The sequence below is a fragment of the Vitis riparia genome, unplaced genomic scaffold, assembly GCF_004353265.1.
Source record: "Vitis riparia cultivar Riparia Gloire de Montpellier isolate 1030 unplaced genomic scaffold, EGFV_Vit.rip_1.0 scaffold701_pilon_pilon, whole genome shotgun sequence".
Taxonomy (NCBI): domain Eukaryota; kingdom Viridiplantae; phylum Streptophyta; class Magnoliopsida; order Vitales; family Vitaceae; genus Vitis; species Vitis riparia.
The window spans coordinates 106,207-118,882 of record NW_023269739.1 but is presented as its reverse complement, the minus strand read 5'-3'; the positions used below and the strand labels follow the sequence as shown (position 1 = coordinate 118,882).

The following is a 12,676-nucleotide window of genomic DNA, read 5'->3' as shown; positions in this document are numbered from 1 at the left end:
GAGCTAGTTCTCCTTCAAGCTTTCTACAGTATACTTTAGACACCTCCAGCGCAGTGAAGTGAATACCCAAGCTTTTTGGATTTCTCCTGGGACACCTGGAAGGCTGGCACATAAGGTTTGTCATCTGCACACCTGCCATGAGTGACAAACACACATGTGGGTTCATCTCAAAACTCAATAAGAACAAAGAAATAGCTCAGCCAGTCTTTTGATTATAAATTAAGAATGGAGAAAAACTGTTGTGTCAATTTTAAGAAGCTCAACCAGTATTTTTTTTTTTTTTCATTTTTTTTATAGACAACAAGAACATACATTAAAAAGTGCCAAAAGAGGAGGGGGCGCACCCTACGAATACAGAGAGAAGCTCAACCAGTATCAATGAAAGGTTTAAATAGCTCAGCCACAAATTTTGAATATGTGCATCCTCTTTGTTCTCTTTATTCTCTTCCCACAAAGATATTCCTTCGATTTTGTGAAACAGTCCTAGTTTTCTTTATGCCATTCTACTGTTGTTCCTATGAGAGGTAGTTTGGGCACACTTCCACATTAAAAATATTACCATTTTTACTGGCAATCATTCAATGAAGTTAACAGGTTTAAGTTTACATGGTTTGCTTGTATCAGCTGTGAGCTTTGTTGGTGAAGTCACACCCAGTGTCCTTGGATGATCGGAATATGCTTCCTTATACGCACTTCTGTGGCAACATGTCCAGTGGAATAATGGGGTTGCTGCTCAAGGACACAAGCCTATTGTTTCCTGTGTCATTTAATTATTAATATGAAGCAATTTTCGGTTTTGTGTCTTACTGCAGTATATAAATTTTGTTCAACATATTCTACCACTTGGACTAATTCCCTCATTCCAAGTGTAATTGAGTTTCACCTTATTCTAACACAAATAGGAAACTTGAACTAAGAAACTTATAGTTGATACAGATACCAATTTCTAGCATAAGAAATGCTTACAATCAAATATTACAAGATAAAAGCCCCAAAACCCAACAAATCATAGGCACAATGAGGTTCATAACAATAAAATTAGCAGGAAAGCACCATTAGTTTATGATTTATTTGCAAGTCTAGCAGTAAATACCATGAGTCAGAAACTGACAAAGTTCTCCTTCAAGCTTTCAACTGTATCCTTCAGGCTCACCTCCGGAGGAGTGAAGTGAATGCCTAAACTCTTTGCTTTCTCTTGGGATACCCGGGAGGATGGTGCATAAGGTTTGTCATCTGCGCATCTGCAACCAAACACATGTGGATCCCATCTAAGAATTTTTTGCATGATACCAAGGCATAAATATTTAAGGGGAAACAAGATGGCAGGTTCTCTTCAATGTATCCAATGGAACAATAAGAAGTAATATCGTGTTGATCTCACTCTCTTCTAATGATGGCACTAACGAGCACTAGCAATAACAAATAGAAACTTACTTTTCAGGTAGAGGTAATCCAGGGTAGAGCTTGCGCAAAATCTTCAGTATCTCAGAATTGTGTAAATCCCTCTCTACTAAGCAGTATCTTCCACTAGCTTTTGGGATCTCATATGCTTGAATGTGTGCATTGGCAACATCTCTAACATCAACCCACCAGGATGATATATTGGGAAATGTTTGAGCTCCTGCAACAAACAAATTTCAAATGCTTGCATTTGAAGAATTCAGTATCTTGATATAAAGTCTACAATGTGCTTGTGGATATTTTGATGTTTTGTCATTCATTTTCTTGGATATTGTCAAGTGATTAAACTAATCACATTGGTTATGCAGTTTAAACCCGTCCAAACAAGGAGTACTGTTAGTCAGCGCAAGAAGAAACAGAACATGTACTTATATTCAAGTAGAGAAACAAGAAACAAAACTTAGAACACATTTTGCTGAAGAGTACCATTTATGAGGTTCAAAACTTGCTCTGCACTTAGATTAAGAGTGGGCTGTAAGAGAGGACCAATCACCCATCCTGGATTTATCGTGACCATGTCAATCCCATTCTCCTTTGAAAAGTTCCAAGCAGCCTCCTCAGCTAAGGTCTTTGAAAGCACATACCATTGCTATCAAAAACTCAAATAATGACATTTGGTTAGAAATGGTTTCAGTACTACTACTTCTAGTACTACTACCAGTGCAAAAACCGGTAAAATATTTCATAAAACATGCAAAAAAGATGGTATGTGATAAGAAATAAGCTCAGATGCAAACCTTTGATTCCTTGCATAAAACTGGATCTGAAAACCAACTCTCATCAATTAGCACCTCAGGAGTCAGAGGTTCTCCAGTGAATAAAACTGAAGCCAAAGACGATGTTACAACCACTCTTTTGACAGATGGGAACTTTTGAACAGGACCTTAGGACATTGATGGTTCCCTTCAATGCAGGGTCAATCAATTCTGTCTGAACACGAAAAAATGAAAAGAGAAATAGAAGTTAGCTCAATGTAAGTATAGAAATGGAAGTGGTGTAGGTTGAACCTGGGGGTTAATGGCTTCCAATGCAACAGGGGATGCAGTATGAAAAACACCATCACATCCATCAACTACAGAATCAAAAGACCCTTCTTCCAATAAGTCTGCTTTGAACAAATGAAGCCTTTCCAGAGCTCCATCGAGTGAAAGCAAGTGCTGTGTCTTCTTTGGATCATCTGTGGCATATATACATATAAATGTAAGCACAACCAGTGAGTTAAATGGAAGCATATATAAGTGAAAATGCCCTCGGAGGTTGAGATAGAGAACTGACTTGGGTCTCGGACGGTTGCTTGAGAGTGTAACGGTGTTGGAGCAGGAGCTTCACCAGCCATGAAGCTATAAACCCAGAAGCTCCGGTCACGGACACCACCTTTCCTTCTCCACTCATCTCCCTTGACGTCTGACGAAACCTTTAAATCTATGTTACCCACTTGTACACTTCTTGTATATAGAGATAATTTTGTTTGATAATTTTGGTTTGGTTGATAATTTTGTTGATAATTTTGTTTCTACATTTGCGGTTTGAAAACTACTTCACTACCATCGAGTCTTATATCAGCATTATTCAAGCTTAAGGCACAAAATTTGAAACTTACGCATTTCTGCATAATTTTCTACGGGGGTTTATTAGTGAGAGTTATTTTTTATAAAACATATTTATATTCAACAGTAATTAACAAAAATTTGGGGTTTCAATCTTATTGTCTCCAATCATTTCAGTACTCTTAAGAAACAAAATGAGCAGAGATAGTAAGCTTAATTTTCCCTTGCTTAGGAATGGTTGAGCAGCCAATCACAGAATGAAGTTAATGGACCATGCCACCTCACTGCCTACATTTCCAAAGGCAGAGCTCACTGTGTCCTTTCATATGGTATAATCAAGAACATTGCCCTTGCATAGTTTGTTAGCTACCAACCTCTGCATAGGTTAATGACAAGTGAAAATCTTCCTCAGTTACTTCCCAAACAAAAAATCTAGTTTGGCAGGGGCCTAAGGTCTACGAATCTCCTTGGTGCCTATTTAGGATAGTTGATAGCTTTTGTTGTTGAGCAGAAGCAGAAATAGAAGTTGCCGCTTTTTATATGCTGTTGGTTTTCTTTTGGAGAACTTGTAGCATGTCTTGGGAATTGCTTACCATGAACATGTTAGAAGATATATGACTCCAACACACTTAACAATGAAGTTACCAAGAAGACACCATTTTTTGTTTATGATTCATTTGCATGGCTATACCACGTGTCAGAAACTGACAAAGTTCTTCTCCCTCAAGCTTTCCACAGTGTCCTTCAGGCTCACCTCCAGAGGAGTGAAGTCGATGCCCAAACTTTTAGTTTTCTCCTGGGACACCATACAGGTTGGTTCATAAGGCTTGTCGTCTGCACATCTGCCACAAATGAAACAGAAACACATTTTCTTAATCAATCAGTGAAACGACTGGTACTGAAGAAAAGAAAACTCTCAGGACATGGACCTGAAGCTTAATCCTATATGCAATGAAAAGTTAAAGAGCATAAAACACATCTCTTTGGGTAATTGAGACGATCCCCAAGCAATGGGGATTAGTTCTTTTGTACTAGAAGAATGAAATATGGGTTTAACTAGACCTAAATGGCAAAAAGTATTCAGTGAATCTGAAGAAACTCCACCAAGGTCAATATTGATGATAGAAGTTTGAAACAAGGAAAAGTTTGAAACAAGGAAAGGTTCTTATAGCTCACTAACAACTTCATTCAACAGGAAAACACATTTGTGGATATGATCAGCCAAAACAGAATAAATAATATAAATCAGAAAATTCCTGAGCCCCGATCACTGAAGCACTTTTAGACCCTTAGCACTTCGATAACATATTAAGAATTGGATGCAATTCATAAGAAGGCGATATGTTGAAATAGCGTAGACATGCCATTATGACCACCGTGAATGGAGAAAGGCTACGCATACATGTGAAATATTTCAAACATACAATAGTATTTAAAGTAAGACACAGTGGTCCAGCCATGGCCCAAGTAAATGCAAGCTACGACCTACTGGATTCGCAGGCACATCATAGAGGATAACACAGACCGACAAGGGAGGCTAATTTGCAGCTTCCCAGCTCATTCAGATGGAGAGGATTCACCTCTCCAAAGTTTGATTCTCAAGGCAATGCCTTTTGTGAAAATCTCAATAATTTGTTGATGGTGTTGTTTCAGTCTTATTAGAACAACTGTTTCTTAGTTTAGTCTATTGTCAATTGGTGTTGTCTGTGCAACCAAATGATGGAATCAATGTATCACATATTCATCCAATGCAGGTTACTTGTTTTATTGTGTCTGTTGCCTTCCTGATGTAGTTGTTTCCTTTTGTTTTTAATTTCTACATTTTAGTGCTACTTTCATACTACTACTTGCACCAGAGTTGTGCCCCTTTTTCTAGGTACTTCTTTACAGAATATGTATATATTAGCCTATCAAGAAATAAAAGAAAAAACCCAAAATAAACAAGAAGAAGTAGCATTGCCTAAGCTGCAATATTGATTTCAAAGGGCACTAATGCAAACTAGAAATAACGCCCTGCAAATAATAAAACCTTACTTCTCAGGTAGGTTTAAAGCAGGGTAGAGCTTGCGCAAAATCTTCATTGTCTCAGAACAGTGTAAAAATGCTCCCTACTAAACAGTATCTGCCTCTAGCCGTTGGAAGCTCATATGCTTGAATATGTGCCATGGCAACATCTCTAACATCAACCCATCGATGTGTTTTATTGGGAAATGTATCTCCTGCCGCAAACAAATCTCAGAAGCTTACATCACAAGTATTATGTAAGTGTACTGAAAGTATCAGTTTCTTTTGCCTATTTAAGTTTAGCATGCAATCTGCTCAATGATAATATGATGTTTTTCCATTTATTTATTTATAGTCATTGTCAACTGATCTTTTGGCACAATCTCAAAAGTATTACAGCTAGAAATTTTGAAGCACACATTTTCGTCTTAGACTGTTTGTCTCAAACGGAAATGCTTAGAAAATGATGCAATCACACTTAGCAAATACACTTATATTTATCACTTTATGTAATGTTGGAAATTACAAGTGAAAACATTATTTTGTACAAAATACCTTTCTTATTTCATACGAAAGATCGAACGGTTCTAAAGCAGTACGACAAATTACTTTGGTTATTGCAAGCATTGAACTAAAGCAACTACCAACAAGTCTAATCCCAATTACTACGGTCTGGATCCATGAATCAGAGTACAACCATCAAGGCACAGGTTTATCATATGTCCAATGCTCAACCTATGGCAACGCCCTCATAATTGAAGCAAGATACAGGGGAGGTTAGTTGGAGGCAGAAGAGGTTGGCTAGTAAGGAAACAAACCATATTGGCTATACAGTTAAGGTAGTATTGATTATTGTAAGAGTTGTCAATAAAGTAACATGATATTGCCCTATAAAGCCACTAGAAATGATTCTAAATGTTTAAAGAATGTTAAGATCTGTAAAATAGTCCAAAAAAGTTAGTAGAAGTTTTTAAAAATACTGATCAAGTGAGTCGCACATGAACAACTCATTTGCAATGGAGTTGGATGCGGGGAACCCCCACTTTATGCTAATTATGTTGAGCTCCAGTAATATTTAGATGGGGTAGATCAAAAGGATTAATGGGTTATTTAAGAAGTTCTTGCCCTTGGCTTGAACTTGCATGCAAATATACCTCAAGTTCAGGATAGTAATTGCTCACGCATGCTTTCAGTCCTTTCACAGTCCAGGGGTCCTTCCAAACCAGTCTGACTTAGGAGGCCAAAACGAAACATATCTTCATCTAATCTCATATGCAAATCTCCCAAATGAGTATCTTGGTGATACAACTATAATGACCAGAGGAAAGAACAATTTTTTAATGTTAGAAGATTAGTCAGCATATATCAAAATGCATATGTAGTCCTTTTATGTGGAACTGTGGAAGTCTTGTGACGGTTTATTGATAAGTTTTGATTTAAACTTCTGAGTTTCCATTTGCAGGGCTGTTGGATAGAGTTGACTCAATATTGAAGTGAAGCATGTATTGCTACTGGAGTAGAAAGATAAACATAAAAAAGAGATTCTCATCAATTGTAGAAGAGTACCTTTTAGTAGCTTCAGAACTTCCTCCACACTTAGATTAAGAGTAGGCTGTAAGAGAGGGCCAATCACCCACCCTGGATTTATTGTAACCATGTCAATCCCATTCTCTTTTGCAAACTTCCAAGCAGCCTCCTCAGCTAATGTCTTTGAAAGCATATACCATAGCTAGTAGAAACCAACATGTTTGAAAATATATAGTGAGAAGCATTTCTAGTAGATAATGGAACATAGAGAACAAGCAATGAAGTGATGAACCCAAGCAAAATCAATAGGAGGCCGTGCAGGCATACACACTCACATTAAAACTAATTAGATATGTCACAACTGTTTTGTCAACCCATGTTTCTGAGCCCATCATGTTTAATGGATAGTAAGACAATCAGAGATTAACATCCATTTCATTCATATAATATCCAAATTAGAGTTCTCATTTAATTTCTTGTTTGAGGAATGCAACTTTATGGATCAGACAGCTACCAACACCGTATTAGTGAAATACTAGACATACATGGAAGGATTATTTAATCTAATGGCAGGCTTAGCAAAATAAAGGGATAATCCTCTCATTCCCATCGTGTTATTTAACCCTAAGCTGCCTAGCAGAAGTGTAAAAACAAGAGGGCATGACAAATTGGCAGCTACTTCTGCACGGTAAAAGAAGTGAAGAGCCATAAAAGAAGACATAACATGTTGTGTCCGGAAACTGAAAAAAGTGCAGAGTGGACTGGCCACAGTCAGGAGTCTAGAAATAGCACAGGCAGTGCCTCCTCCAGCACAAAACCACTCTCCGATGGGAAGGCATATTGATCTCTGATCCAAAAAAGAATGTATATACATTTAAGGGAACCTAAAGAACTCTACAGTGACAAGCATTCAAAGAGTTGTGGGAGAATAGACATTAGCACACAAGTCAATGAAAGATTTTCTCATGTTCTGATGTATCCAAGCATTTCTCTGAAGCCGAATAATCCATTAGCCAGCTAAGTTGGTCTCTCTGCACAGTGCTCTCCCTCTAGGACTCCTCCCACCTACCAAACTCTTGAAGAATCCCAACTACAAAAAACAATATCTGCCATTACATCAACACAAGATTTCCATTCGTAACTGAGAGAACTTCAAAATCTAAGCTCCATTGTGCAATATGAAATCAGGTTGATGAGATACATTATGATCATTTCATCATATTGATAAGCTATGTTATCAAAGAATTTTGATAAAATAAAATGTTGTTGGGCATACCATACCTATTTATGAGAAGGAGATATTCAAAAAATAAAAAAAAATAAAAAATCCACGTTCCTACATTTCAAAGAAAGATGCACAACATTGATGGAGTTATTCCATAATTGTTCCAGGATCTAACTCTCCCAACCACTATATGGAGTCACATGGTGATGGTGACAAAGGAAATGCGGTTACACATGAATTATGATAAAATAAATAAATAAATAAAATAAAATAAAATAAAATCTCTTTAAACCTAAAATGAACCAATAAAATAAAATAAAATTGGAAAAGAAGTATAGCGGTACACCACAAACTAGTTGGTTGGTGAATGAGCCTAAACAAAATAACCCATGCCAATCGTCATAGACAAACTCAATAGATTATGTTTGGTTTTTGGAAAGTACTAAAAAAAAAACACTAAGGAAAATGATTTTTTCATGTTTGATTGTTCTATAGAAAATACCAAAGAAAGACAAATATAATTAGAACTAATTAGAAACTCATGAATTTTCAAATTATTTAATCTTTGTATTCAATAGTTAAAATAAGTGAAATAAGTTTGAAGTAACAAATAAAAATAATTTTTGACTTTAAATCTATTTTTAATTTTCTTTCAATTTTTCTTTCTTTCTACTTTTCCTTTCTATTTTCTTTCCCTTGCATTTTGCCTCAAATTTTCTAGGAACCAAGCATAGCCATAAGGTTCATTCATCAAATTGTAGAAGTAACTTTTATTTTCATTTTTATTTTTTTGCTGATCATGTTATGACAGTGCCAGTTTAGAATCAATAATACAGCAAATATGTCATGCAATTGGAGGAGTTATGGATGATCCTTGTATTCATAACTACATCAAAGGTATAATCATGTAGACTTAATTGAGTTTTTAAGGGGCAGTGCCTAACTAACTAAAATTAGCAAGGAGGTAATATATGAATCTTGTGAAGCATTCCTATTTTAAAAAAAATAATCATGTGGAGCAACTGAGCTGTTTGAGAAAATAAAGGAAAAGGGAATTTGGGAAGGTGAGGGAGGTGAGGTAGGAGGTAAGGAAAGAGATCAGAGAGAAGGAAACAACCACTTCTCTAGCATTTTGTGGAATGCATCCACTATTAGTAAGCACATTTACCTATTTCTTATACCTATAGCATTCAGGGTCCGGAGAAAATCATAAGCAACTTGTCTAACATTTTGTGGAATGCATCTTCAGTCACCTTGAGGCAGTGGTTGTCAGTTAAAATGCTATAACTCTCCACTCTTGAAAATAATCACAAGGAGTTTTTGTTTGTTTGGGGGGGGATTTTTTTATTTCAGGATTTAAGGTGGGAAGTAGAGGTGGCAAGGGAGTGGAGGTGTCTCATCTTTTATTTGCGGATGACACATTGATTTTTTTGTGAGGCTTCTAAGGACCAAATATTGCATCTTCATTGGGTCTTGATGTGGTTTGAAGCAATTTCTGGGCTTAAGATCAACCTTGAAAAAAGTGAGCTAATCTTAGTTGGAAGGGTTCCAATAATGGAGGAGTTGGTGGATATTTTGGGGTGTAAAGTGGGGTCATTACCTTCGAAGTATCTTAGGCTTCCTTTGGGTGCTACCCTTAAATTGACAACAATGAGGGACTTTGGCAAGAGCGGATGGAAAGAAAGCTCAAAAGGCGGAAGAAACAAAGCTTGTCCAAGGGGGTGGGGTGTTTAACTCTCATCAAAAGTACCTTGCCTAGCCTACCCATTTATTTCATGTCCATTTTTTTTATTTCAAGAAGGGTTTGTTGTAAATTGGAAAAACTTCAAAAGGACTTTCTTTGGGCAGGGGGGTTCTCTTGCAAATAAGCCTCACTTAGTGAGTTGACACAAGTTTGTAAGCCAAAAGTGAAAGGAGGGAGGGCGAGGCATTCAAAATCTTTCTATTTTGAACAAGGCTCTCTTAGACAAATGGAGTTGAAGGTTCATGTCAGAAGGGGAGACCATGTGGAAGAAAGAAATCATTGGTAAGAATGGGTAGAAGAAGCAGGTTGGTGCTCTTTGAAGACAAGGAAGGGTCATGGCGTAGGATTGTGGAAGGCTATAAGTAAATGATGGGATTCTTTCAGAAACAAGATTTCCTCTGATTTGGGCAATGGAAGAAGGGTAAGGTTTTGGAAGGACATTTGGTGTGGGGGCACCCCCTCTTTCCCCTCTTTGTTTGCTATAGCCGCTTCAAAGGAGGCTTAGGTATGTGATGTTTGGAAGCATATTGATTTTGAGGGGTGCTGGAACCCTTGTTTTGTAAGGAATTTCCAAGATTAAGAGTTAGGTTATGTTGAAGCACTCCTTTTGTGTTTGCATGGCAAATCAATGAGAAGGGAGATGGATGACAAGGTGGTGTGGATGGCTACAAAGGGAGGCCAATTTTTAGTTAAATCTTTCTATGATGGATGGTTCAAAGGGGTTCAGATTCTTTCCCGACAAGGCTTATTTGGAATTCTTAGGCTCCAATAAAAGTGAGTTTTTTTTTTTTTTTTGGGAAGCAACTTGGAAGGGGATTCTAACTATGGACAATTTGAAGAGAGGTTGGACTTTGGTAAACAAACGCTTTTTATGTAAAGATGAGATTTCACCTCCTTCTTCATTGTTCTAAGGCTAGTTTGTTATGGCAATTAGTTTTCTCCTTGTTTGCAGTGGTTTCAGTCCAAGCAACATTTCTTAGTTGGCATAGCCGATCCGTTGGGAGGAGGAAAAAAAAGGTGTGGAATGTTGCACTTCTTTGTTTGTTTTGGACTATTTGAAAAGAGAGGAATAGAAGGGCTTTTGATAATGTTGAGCTTTCATATCACGAGCTAAAATTCTCTTTTCTTTGTAACTTTTTAGAATGGACCAAAGGGGGTCTAGGGCAAGAGTCCTTTTGTATGATTGATTTTATCGATTGGTTAGGTTGCCATTAAGAAGAGGGTTTTTGTGTTTTTCTTTGGTGTGCACATGCGTACTTCCTATGTACTTGGTGTAGCCTTTTTTTTGGCTCTTTAACATGTCTTTTGCTCTTTTGCCTATTCAAAAAAAAAAAAAAAGAAGAAGAAGCTCAAGGAGTGTTTGGATCAGCCACCATAAATTTCCATTGGAATAGCCATGTTACGGTGTAAGCATTCCCATGCTGCTGTCAAGGAAGTTATACATTCCTAAATAAATATTCACAGGGTTTTTGGTTCTTATTGATGCAAGACAAAGGGCCTTTATCTTCTTTTGAACAAACATAACAAGTGGAGAAAAGAAGGATTAGGGGGAAGAATGAAAGAAAAAAAGAAAAAGAAATAAGAAATAAGAGCAAACTCGAGATCCAACATCTTCAATATTTTTGCACATAAGCAGAATATAAAAAATCCAATATCAATTTCTCTCTTTTCCACCATTGTATTGGTTTAATGAAATCAGCATTCACTACCATTGGATCAGTTGAAGAAACCACATACAGAAAGAAGAATCATGCAAATTAACAATTCATGATTCGTTAGTAATTTCAAGATCAGTAACTGATTGGAAAAGAATATAGACAATACTAAATTTTACAGTATGCCAATGGAACCAATATAGGATAAACCTGGGGATCGTCAACTATCATCACAACTGGGGATGCTGTATGAAATACTCCATCACATCCATCAACCACAGAATCAAAGGATCCTTCTTCAAGTAAGTTTGCTTCAAACAAATGAAGCCTTTCTTTAGCACCTTCAAGTGCAAGCAAGTGTTCTGTCTTCTTTGGATCATCTGTGGCATATATAAGCACAACTTGCATGTTAAATGGAAATAAGAAGAATGAAAGCTTACAAAAACTTTATTTTGGTAAGAACATATATTATGTGATAGAAAAAAAAACAACCCTAGTACATAAGGAGTATACAGTGGAAGCATGACTAGAATATTAAGAAGTTCAACTATGCTCTTCTTAGAAGAATGGGGATTGAAGTAAAATGGATGGGGCATGTAGAGTAGTCATTTTCTCAACTGCAATTGCAAGCTTTTGGATCATTTATGCAAGATGATTGGATTTTCAAAGTGCAAGAAACTTCAGTTGTGATGTACAATTTGTTGAAATACTAACAATAGAATAGAGCTAAACTGTCCTCTTGTCTTGTTTGTAGAACAAAAAAAACTTGTAATAAAGCCAAATAATTGTACAAAAATTTGTTGATTTTCTTCGTTTCTCTGAAATTATTTTCAAGAATAGGTCTCCAAAAAGAACACAGGCCCATATTTAGAGTTTTTGGTTCCAAAACAATTTGGTATGGCTGAAGGAAAATCTTTTTCTTTCCCTTTGCTTTTCTTTTTGAGACCTCCTCAGTGTCTTGTAAATTAAATGCAAAAATTTTTACAAGATAGTAGTAATTAAGAAGGAACACATGCAGAATCTGAGATGGATTGATTCTGAAAGTATCTGAAATCATTTTTAATAGCATAAACTCGATCAATTTGCCCTGTAGAACCATGTAGAGAGTATAATTCCAAGAAAATTAGGACAACACAAAGACCCGAGTACTGAATATTGACTTTCAATCATAGATTAAACTTCTTAAAAAGGAAAAAGGATAAAGACCCATCAAAATACCACTCAATCTAAGCTTCACACTGCTAAATAACGGCCCACCCACATGCATAAAACTAACATTATGCTTGAAAAGTACTGAAACAATAAAGAAAGAAGAAAATTGGGGACAATAGCAAGTGGGGTTTGGGAATGAGAAGTTTTGTAATTGGGTAGAGATCTGACTTGGGTCTCGAACTGTGGCTTTGACGGTGTAGCCACGTTGGAGCAGGAGCTTCACCAGCCATGAGGCTATGTACCCAGAAGCTCCGGTCACGCACACCACCTTGCCTTGCCCGCTCATTTCTCACTCTCTTCG

At 36.8% G+C, this 12,676-nt stretch overlaps 2 pseudogenes; both read right to left on the bottom strand.

The window, feature by feature from the left end:
- Positions 1–884: 884 nt before the first annotated feature.
- Positions 885–3,418, bottom strand: LOC117910303 (annotated as a pseudogene).
- A 193-nt stretch (positions 3,419–3,611) lies between these two features.
- LOC117910304 lies at positions 3,612–12,676 on the bottom strand (annotated as a pseudogene).